We start from the raw sequence: 11,124 nt of genomic DNA on the forward strand, positions 1-11,124 counted from the left end.
CCTGCTATAATGGACGTTTCTGTGTCCGGCGCGTCTTTGTCCGGCGCGTGTCCAGATGTTGCACCACGGGAGGGCACTATCATACAATGGCACCACGGGTACAATGCTGCTAGTGTTTTAAAAATGAACATGCTTCTTGACCAGTGGTGGCTGCTCATCTTTCAGACAGGGGAAGCTCATTGTTGGCTTACATAAAAAAAAAAAAAAATTAAGAAAATGCTCTGTGACCTTATCGTACCAAGTAGGCGTCTTTTCCAGGGACTGGACCAGTGTCCTCTCTGCTTAGATTGCCTTGGCCTGTTGTGTTGCAGGTGTCAGACTTCAGCCTTTTAAACAAGAGATGCTCCTTTCACTCCGACCTAGCCGACAGTTTAATTGATTTAATTATCTACAAAACGATATTAAACTCGAACAAGAAATGATTAAATTATGTAACTGAAACAAGAAAACACTGAAATTATGTTAAATTGAAACAAGGAAGTCCAATGAGTGTGTTTTATTTACAGTGCAAGAAATGAACGAGTAATTTCGTAGTGGTTTCTCTCTCAATTTCACAGCAGAATGTGTGACGGTATTAAACTGAACTGTGTCAGTGAAGGAGGAGATCTGAAAACAGCTGTCAATCAAACGGGATTCAGCCTTTTGACCGATCCTCCAATCAGCACATGGGATTCTGGCGTCCAGCCCGGCCGAGCTCCGCCCACAGCTCCATTCCCCCCCAGAGACGCCCGGCGTCCGGGGGCGGGACAACATCGTGACATTTATCCAATTACCGTCCAGTTTTGACGCAATGAAAAAATCTGTTCCACTCAGTCCCATTGAAGCCCAGAGACGCCCGCAGTCTACGAACAAATGCACTGAGCAGAGATCGAATGAGAAAACAGCGCAACGGGAATGGATGAGAAGTGAACAACATCGCGTCCATTGGTTTGTGATAAAGCTGATTTGAACGAAGTCATCTTTAAGATGAACGTGTTCTAACACATTTGTAGTCAATGAAATGTCAACACAACTGAACAGATTTAACCATTTAATTTTTGTAATTTTAGGGGAAGCCGGGCCTCCCTTGCAGTCTATGAGAAATCGCCACTGTTCTTGACCTCACTGAGGTTTGGGATTGGCCCCATATTTAATGTTTGCGGAAATTACCAAAATGACTGACTTGCCCGATAAAGGGTTCAGTGTGGATAGCACGTACTGTCTGATGTGTTTTATATTTATGTTTAAGTTGAATGCGTGTTTGACTGGTCTTGACATGAGCCACTTTTCCTTAAAATGCTTGATTCACAGGATAAATGGCAGTGTGGCGTGTCATGGGCTGCATTTCCATCCCAATGGGGGGGGGCGGGGGGGGGGGGGGGGTGATGTGTGGAGGGTCAGGTCTGCAGGAAAGCCACACGCTGCAGGCAGCCAATGGGAACAGAGGGTGAAAACAGCGGGAAGTGAGCTGGAAAATGGAATTAAATATGCACGACGCTTCCCCCAACATCACCGAGGGGGCTTTATGGCTGTCGCTCAGCGTGGAGTCGACATGAAGAAGTATCACCCTGTGTGGAAAGCCTCCTCTGAAGGTCACCCACTGGTCCCGTCCTCTGCTGAAGCACCGGTGTGTCTTGGAGGAGACACCTGCGACTCAAGTGCTCCCCACGGTCCTCGGTGTCAGGTTTTGACGGCTGTTCCTGGTGTATTTGTGATCACGGTGGTGTCCCTGGAGTCAGCAACGCCACAACATCCAGCTGTGGAGAGGAGAGGATGAATGTTAGTGCAACAGCTGCAGGCAACACACACACACACACAGTCACGAAACAGAGTGATGGATGTTGAAGAAGCACATCTGACACCAGAGACCAGACCCTGAGACTCACATGACTGTGACGCTGGCACTGATGGATCATAAATTCTGTCAGAATTCAGGAAATTTGCTAAAGTAAATGCAAATATATGCACATTTCCATCCACTAGTGGAATTTACTCCTGAAATGTGGATTACAGATTAACTAGTAAGTACAGTAGTGGAAAAACACTGTTGGACACCCCATGCATTTGTAATAAATTGCATTAAGATTCACTCTTAATTAACCCTCCGGTATCCAGGTACGCCTTTTAGGCACACATTGCACTTCGTGTTAAAAAACTTCATATTATTTTTTACAATTTAAATAAGGTTAGAATTCAAAAGTTGTTCATTTTTGCACAATCTTTAAAATTCTGGCCACCAACTAAAATGTGCACATTGTAAACAAAAGAAAATTACAAGACTAGCATCTGTCTCCCAAGTGTGCCTAAAACGCACTATTTCTTCCATTTGATATGTATGATTAGGGCTGACCTTGATTTACAAAAATAAAATCAAATTAGAGCAGAAAAATAAATCAATATATAATATTTAGTAGTTTGATTTATAGGTGTGCATTTTTCGCACACTTGGTGACAGATGCTAGTATTTTTGAACATTTGACCCAGCGCCAAAAATAATAATGCAAATCAACCAATGTTGGAGTTAATCACTGACATATGCCAGGATGAAAAAATCAAATAATGTGATCCACTTTTTATGTAGTATATTGAAAAAATTTTTTTTGTGTGTGTGTTTTGCATCCAAAAAAATGGTTTGTTTACATTACAAACACGGCCTTTAAAGGGTTAAAAAATGTGACAATTATTGAGTATTTGGTATTTTTAATTACGGCTAAAGTTGATGAAATAGAAAAAAGTGTAAAAGAATTAAAAACAAACTGTATAAAAAAAATTTTTGACATTATTCCACAAGTGTGCCAAAAAGGCACACTTGGTGCTTAGTAAGAGCCTTGCTGGACAGGATACCGGAGGGTTAAGTCATTGAACAAAATAAGTAATAAGTCAGCATTAACCCATACAGACCCAAACATCCACTGGCTCAGATTAAAGTTAATGCTTATTTCATCAACAAACAGAGAAAATTGAAGAAAAAGTGACGTTTTCAGCCCAGTCTCTCAATAAACTGAACATAAACCAAGTGTCTCCATCCACTGTCGTCAATCCAACTCCATGGGTTTTACTGGTGAATCAATGTTGTAGAAGATGACAGTGTTTCCATGGTAACTACGGAACTTCTGAACGTCCAAATGGGTCATATCTGATGACCATGAAAAGATGACAACGTCTATTTTACACCATTTATTTACATGTATTGATAGAATTAATGGATCAACAGGTATTAAACAGTTTAGATCAGTAGATGAATTTGGTCATAGTGGATATTTGCGTCTTTATGGGTTAACTTGTTCTGGGTTTTTTTGCTTTTTTTTTTGCTCCATTAGTGATTAGCGATTAGTGGAGATGTTACATTTTTCTTTGATTCTTCAGCTGAAAGATTTTATTAATAAAGTACACGAACACTCTCTCTATAGATAAGCACAAAGTATAATATAAGAAATGTAAAATAAGAAAAACTGCACGAGTTAGACAAAAAGAAAGTCCTTTTAAATCTGTAACTAAAGTCCTCTTTTTAAGTTTGAACATTTCATTAATTTTTTATTTTATTTTATTTATTTATTTATTTTGATATGGTGGATGTTTGGGTCTTTATGGGTTAAAGCTGCCTAAGACTTTTGCACAGAATTGTATAAATAGAAGTTCAATATCCAATAAGATCATCACATTTGTTGTGTTGCTTTGGGCTCTAAAATAAACTTTTCATTATCACAAGTTTTGTGACAAAACATTTTCCATCTCATCACAACATATTAAGGATTAGAACCTTCTCAACCCATTAAAAAAACATTCAAAGTGGACTCATGTTGGAGATTTTTACATTTAACTGAAAAGGAAAGCGTCAATTTTACTGTTAAAAATAAATAAATAAAAATATGGGAGCCTCTTTTACACTACGTGAATATGTTACCTGTTAACTGTAAATACATCTTAGTAGTTTATATTGTGATTGACCTCTTTGCTTATTCATTCATTCATTCATTCATTTTCCTTAAATGTACCAGAATGCATTGTCTTGACATGCATCTATTATAAGTATTGCCTTTTTTTTTTTTTTTGGGATTCTGTTTGTTTATCATGTCTGGTGTCAATCCCTGTATTATGAACACATTACTTGAAATTATAATTATTATATTTGTTAAATGATGAAAAGTTCTATAAATGTGGAAAAGTATTATAAATAAAGTAAAAAAAAAAAAAAAAAAAGCTGTCAGACAAATGTAATGCATTAAAAAATCTCTACGGAGCAGAAGGATAAAGAAAACAAAGTGAAAGTATCTCCATTTTTAAGTTCCGTAATCAGATCGATACTTAAAAACCACAAGAGCATCAAAACGGGTGAGTGATTTTAATATTCATTTTCCCGCATTAATTTCATGTAACTTTGTGTTGAAGGTTTTGTGACCAGTCGTTGCCCCCGACAACAGAGTCAGAGGTGACACCAGCGCCATAAGCCTCCTGTCACCCCCGTTACAGAGCTGCAGAGGTGAGGGGGGGTCACTGTGGGATGTGTCTGTCTGTCGTCATGTCACCGCCTCGCAACTCGTGGCCTTTAACGGGGTCGCCTGACGTCACGGTGGCCCCCGGGCACCCCAGTCTCTGTTGTTTTTAGCTGTCAGTCCCCCCCCCCACCACCACCAGCAGCTCCACCCCCCCTCCACCCTCCACCCAACTGTTCCTGGCTGACATCCAAACTTCTCCAGCTCTTTGTAGGAGTGCCCTTTGCAGAGGCAGACTGACTCTGCTGGTGTCAGTGTGTGGTACTGGGACGATCATCTGAACACAACTGGCACTGTGAGTCCTTAGACCAGGGGTGTCGAACATGCGGCCCGGGGGCCAAAACCGGCCAAAGGTTCCAGTCCGGTGTCCTGTCGAGCCACCCTACCTGTCCAGTTGAGCTACTTAGCGCCACTGAGCATGCACATGGCCCTAAGCGTTTTCACAGTTTAAATGCCCATCGATTTGTGCTCCCCCAGGCAGAAGTGAGTCATGTTTTCTAAGTATATTAGGTAACACTTTACTTGAAGGTCTAGTTTATAATGCATTAAGCGCACATTCATAAGACATTATAATGCATTTTTAATGCATTATAAAAGTCATTACAACAGTTTATGATCATGTACAACAACTTATACCAAGGTTAATAAAGTATTATAAGTGTAGGCATCATGTATTATAAATTCAGCTTTCATTATGTTTTATACATCCATACCAAAGCAGTGTGAAGGAATTTATTTTTTTAGGTGATGAACTTTTGTTAGGTTTTGTCACTGGTCCCTATACCCATCTATTTTAGGGATTTCATATTTATTAAAAAAAAAAAAAAAAAAGTATGTGTTTGGATTAAAGATTTAGAGCTGCCACATTATTTTTTATTTATGTATAAAGCAACATGTAACACTTATATTTACTGTCTCTGTTCTTTTAATATTTTGTTTTTGCAAAATAAAGAGTTATTCAGAACACTTGGATGTATAATTTTTGACTTACACTTTCCTTAGAGCCAGCAGATACTGCTCATACGTCATCATACTTGTGTTATAATATCATACAATTGATAATGTGTTCTGTAACCCAGGACTGGAGATTCTTCCTTCAGACACTGTTGTCACTTTGGTATGGATGTATAAAACATAATGAAAGCTGAATTTATAATACATGATACCTACACTTGTAATACTTTATTAACCTTGGTATAAGTTGTTGTACATGATCATAAACTGTTGTAATGACTTTTATAATGCATTATAAATGCATTATAATGTCTAATGAATGTGCGCTTAATGCATTATAAACTAGAGCTTCAAGTAAAGTGTTACCGTATATTTCTTTAATAGTGCCTTTTGAGCAGTAAGCATGGAAGCAATTATGTGCGCGAAAGATAGACGTAGAATATTGACGTTAGATGATAATAGCGTAAGGAAGTTCTCATTGTATGATACAGCATTAAGTACGTGGGTCAGGTGAGTGTTAATGGCGTTTAGATTATTGTTTAAGTTAGTTCAACAGATGCCAATAATGGTAGCCTACCATTTTACTGACTAAATCTATGTCAGGGGTGTCAAACTCATTTTAGTTCAGGGGCCATATTCAGCTAAATTTCATCTGCAGTGGGCCGGACCAGTGAAATAATAACATAATAACCTATAAATAATGACAACTCCAAATTTTTGTCTTTGTTTTAGTGTAAAAAAACCAACATTAAATTATGAAAATACTTACTTTTATAAACTATCCAAAAAAAAAAAAAAAAACTGAAAAAAAATGAAATTTAAATTAAAAATGTAAGAAAATGTAGTCCAATTTCAATAATATCCCTCAATTTATCATTTGTCCATGTGCATTATGGATCAGATCTACAAAGACACTAAACACTGAGGAACAGGCAGAAAATTGTTAAAATTGTGCTGAATTTTCTTTAGACATTTCAGGTTGTTCATATTTGTTCAGATTATTCACATTTTAGTGTTACAGGATAGTTTGTAAATGTAAATATTTTCATAATTTAATGTTATTTTTTACAGTAAAACAAAGGAAAAAAATTAAGTTGTTGATTCTAGATTTTTTTTTTTTACTTAATTCAAAGAGCAAAAATTACATTTAAGATATTAACCCTTTCATGCATAGTGGTCACTACAGTGCACAGTTCCTCTCCAGCTGTTCTCTTGTATATTCATGGGTTTTGTTGTTTTAGTTGCATATCAGCCAACACAGTGGACGCTTATGCACCATGCCATCCACTGCAGTTCATACTATTATGGAACACACCCCCTATATGGATAAGAGAGTGACAGTGATGAAGATAGGAGAGAGGCAGGACCACAGCAGCAGATCCAGAGATGATCCAGGGAAAACCTGTGAGCCAACAAAGCACAGAGACTCCAGGGAAGAAGACAGTTCTAAAAAAATCCCAAAGGCAGTAATTAGTGATGTGTGAGGTATGTAGGACTGTTTAAAACCAACTATGTCTTTTTCCTGTTTTTTTTTTTTTTATTTTTCCCCACTAATTCCCCCCCCCCCCTTTTTTTTTTTTTTTTTTTCCCACAATTTTTTTCCCCTTTTTTTTTCCCCACTAAATTTTTTCCTAGGTTTTTTTTTTCAACTAATTTTATTCCTGTTCTTTTTTCCCCACTAAATTGTTTCCTGATTTTTCCCCACAAAATTTTTCCCTGGGTTTTTTTCCCCCACTAATTTTTTTTCTGTTTTTTTCTTTCCCACTAATTTTTTTCCCCTGTTTTTTTTGCCACTAAATTTTTTTTTCTGTTTTTTTTTTTCCCAGTAAATTTTTTTCCTGTTTTTTTTTCCTCACTAATTTTTTTCCTGTTTTTTTTTTCCTCATTAAATTTATTTCCTGTTCTTTTTTTTCCCCACTAAATTTTTTCTTTTTTTTCCCACTAAATTTTTTTCCTGTTTTTTCCCCCCACAAAATTTTTTTTGATATGATACAATAAGTCACAACATTCTATGATATGATCCAATTCAGTACAATACAATGTGTTATGATATTGTATAATACAATTTAACAATACAGGAAAAAAAATGTGATGATACCATAAGACACTACACAATCTATAATGATATGATATAATATGATACAACAAAACATGATGTAATAGGATACAATACGATACAAGACACAATATTATATGATGTTATTATTTATTACTAATTGTATTTCTAATGTGCAGTTGACTGTTTTTACCACTATTGCTGTTATTATTATTTTCTTATTTCCTTTTTTATCTTCTAATTCTTCTTATACCTGTACTTCTGGTGCTGTGCTGCTACTGGAACCTTAATTTCCCGGAGGGCCCTGCCCATGGGATCAATAAAGCTGTATTTAATCAAATCTGATCCAAAAGTAAGACAAAAGACTATGTTACATGATACGACGAAATACAATACAATGAGGTAGGATACAATGTGCTATGATAAGATGTGATATAATGAGACGCAACACACTAATATTATGTAAACCTAAACTGAAACCAGTGACCTCTGTCTTTTTCAGTTTCTTGGTGTAAACAAGTAGAATGTCACTTCTGAAAAACCACATTAATTAGATTAATTTTAGTAGATTATGTTAAACTATGTTCGTTTATATGAAACATAAATTTTAAACAGAAATTTCTGACACTAGGACAGGGGTGTCAAACATGAGACCCGGGGGGCCAAAACCGGCCCGCCAAAGGTTCCAGTCCGGCCCATGGGATGAATGTGTAAAGCGCAAAAATTACACTGAAGATATTAATAATCAAGGATGTTGAACTCATTTTAGTTCAGGTTCCACATACAGAACAATGTGATCTCAACTAAAATAATAGCATAATAACCTAGCTTACGCACCATGCCATCCACTGCAGTTCATACTATTACTGTAACTTTGCTGTTCGTGATAAACCTGATCTGCACTAACATGTTTAAGTATTTTTTCTATATTTTTTATATTATCTCCATGAAGTGAGTAATAGCTAGTATTAGAGTATGACCCCAAAGGGTTCAAATGAGAGAAAACATCAGATTAGCTGCAATAAAATTATTTTTATTTCATAGATTTCACACAGTCAGTTATAATATATGTCAGTTTTTGATATTGCGTTTTAAATACATGTTTCTTTGCTTCCAAAATTAAACACATGGTGGACATTTTTGTAACTCTATGAAAAATAGGTTCGTTAAAACCTATTATGTATGTTTTGCAAGTGCATATATGTTAAATTTCATTGCATGTTCGGAATAAATCACTAAATCAAAAATCAATCATAAATGATGACGACTCCAAATTTTTCTCTTTGTTAAATTATGAAAATATGTATATTTACAAACTATCCAAACAAAAATGATGTGAATAACCTGAAAAAACGGAAATTTCTTGAGAAAAATAAGTGCAATTTTAACAATATTACACCTCAACTTACCATTTATACATGCAAGATATGGATTGGATCTACAAAGACACAAAATATTTAATAACAGGAAGAATAATGTTAAAATTTCACTTTCAAAATTTCAGGTTTTTCACAATTTATTGTTAAAGGACAGTTTGTAAATGTTCATATTTTCATAATTTAATCTAAGGTTTTACTCTAAAACAAAGAGAAAAATTTGGAGTTGTCATTATTTATAGGTGTATTGTAGTATTATGTTTTTCACATTAGACTAAGAAATTTTGGAGCCAATATTTATAGGTTATTATGCTATTATTTTAGTTGAGATCACATTGTTCTTAAAATGGGTTAAAATGAGAGAAAACATCTGATTAGCTGCAATAAAATTATTTTTATTTCATAGATTTCACACAGTATGTCAGTTTTTGATATTGCGTTTTAAATACATGTTTCTTTGCTTCCGAAATTAAACACATGGTGGACATTTTTGTAACTCTATGAAAAATAGGTTCGTTAAAACCTATTATGTATGTTTTGCAAGTGCATATATGTTAAATTTCATTGCATGTTCGGAAAATAAATCACTAAATCAAAAATCAATCATAAATGATGACGACTCCAAATTTTTCTCTTTGTTAAATTATGAAAATATGTATATTTACAAACTATCCAAACAATCTATCAACAAAACTATCCATACAAAATAGGTTTGTTAAAAAAAAAATCAGTCGCATTGTTTTTTTGTTCAGGCCTAAAGAGGAATAAAAACACTCAGGAAAAAAAATGTGACTAAGGTTCTCATAATTCGTGCATGAAAGGGTTAATAATCAAGGTTGTGGAACTCATTTTAGCTCAGGTTCCACATACAGAACATGTGGCCCGGGGGCCAAACCCGGCCCGCCAAAGGTTCCAGTCCGGCCCGCGAGAGAATGTGCAAAGAGCAAAAATTACACTTAAGATATTAATAATCAAGGATGTCGAACTCATTTTAGTTCAGGTTCCACATACAGAACAATGTGATCTCAACTAAAATAATAGCATAATAACCTATAAATACTGACTCCAGATTTTCTTAGTTTAATGTGAAAAACATAATATTACATTACACCTATAAATAATGACAACTCCAAATTTTTTCTATTTGTTTTAGAGTAAAACCTTAGATTAAATTATGAAAATATGAACATTTACAAATTGTCCTTTAACAATAAAATGTGAAAAACCTGAAATTTTGAAAGTGAAATTTTAACATTATTCTTCCTGTTATTAAATATTTTGTGTCTTTGTAGATCCAATCCATAATATGCATGTATAAATGGTAAGTTGAGGTGTAATATTGTTAAAATCGCACAAATTTTTCTCAAGAAATTTCCGTTTTTTCAGGTTATTCACATCATTTTTGTTTGGATAGTTTGTAAATGTACATATTCTCATAATTTAACAAAGAGAAAAATTTGGAGTCGTCATCATTTCCAGGTTATTATGCTATTGTTTTACTGGTCCGGCCCACTGGAGATCAATTTGGGCTGAATGTGGCCCCTGAACTAAAATGACTTTGACACCCCTGCACGAGGATATAAACATGGAGATCAGTCTATGATAAAGAAAAGAATTAATGATAGAAAATGTGTGAATAACTGGACTGAATGTTTCCTTTCAATACCCTGACCTGCATAGTATTTTTATTTTTGACGACATATGTGTGATACCCATAAATAGGAGCAGAGTGTGAGGTCACGGTGTGAGTCCGCTCTCAGATGGTGACTCTTCATGTGGTCCTGCTGGTCAAATAAAATGACCACTGACGATAAGACACCCATCAGCCTCCCCGATGTCTCACATATGCACACGTAGAAAGTGCCCTGATGAGCGCCAGACGCTTTTTGTGTGTAGTGAAGTGAACAAAACCCTGCAGCTCAGGTTATTCAGTGTCACACAACAAATTGTAAAACAGTATGTGCTGTATTGCTTTGTTCACTATTCAGGTACTATACTGACAACTTTAGTTATGTACATCTTATGCATTACAGCAGAGGTGTCAAACTCATTTTGGTTCAGGGGCCATATTTAGTCCAATTTGATCTCAAGCAGGCCAGACATAATAATAATAATAATAACAATAATGGCATAATAACCTATAAATAATGACAAATCCAAGTTTTTCTTTTTGTTGTAGTACAAAAAAATCCCATTTAAATAATGAAAATATTTACAGTTTACAAAAAACATGTGAATAACCTGAAAAAAATGAAATTTCATTTGA

This window comes from Sphaeramia orbicularis, chromosome 24 (genome assembly GCF_902148855.1).
Source record: "Sphaeramia orbicularis chromosome 24, fSphaOr1.1, whole genome shotgun sequence".
Lineage (NCBI taxonomy): Eukaryota > Metazoa > Chordata > Actinopteri > Kurtiformes > Apogonidae > Sphaeramia > Sphaeramia orbicularis.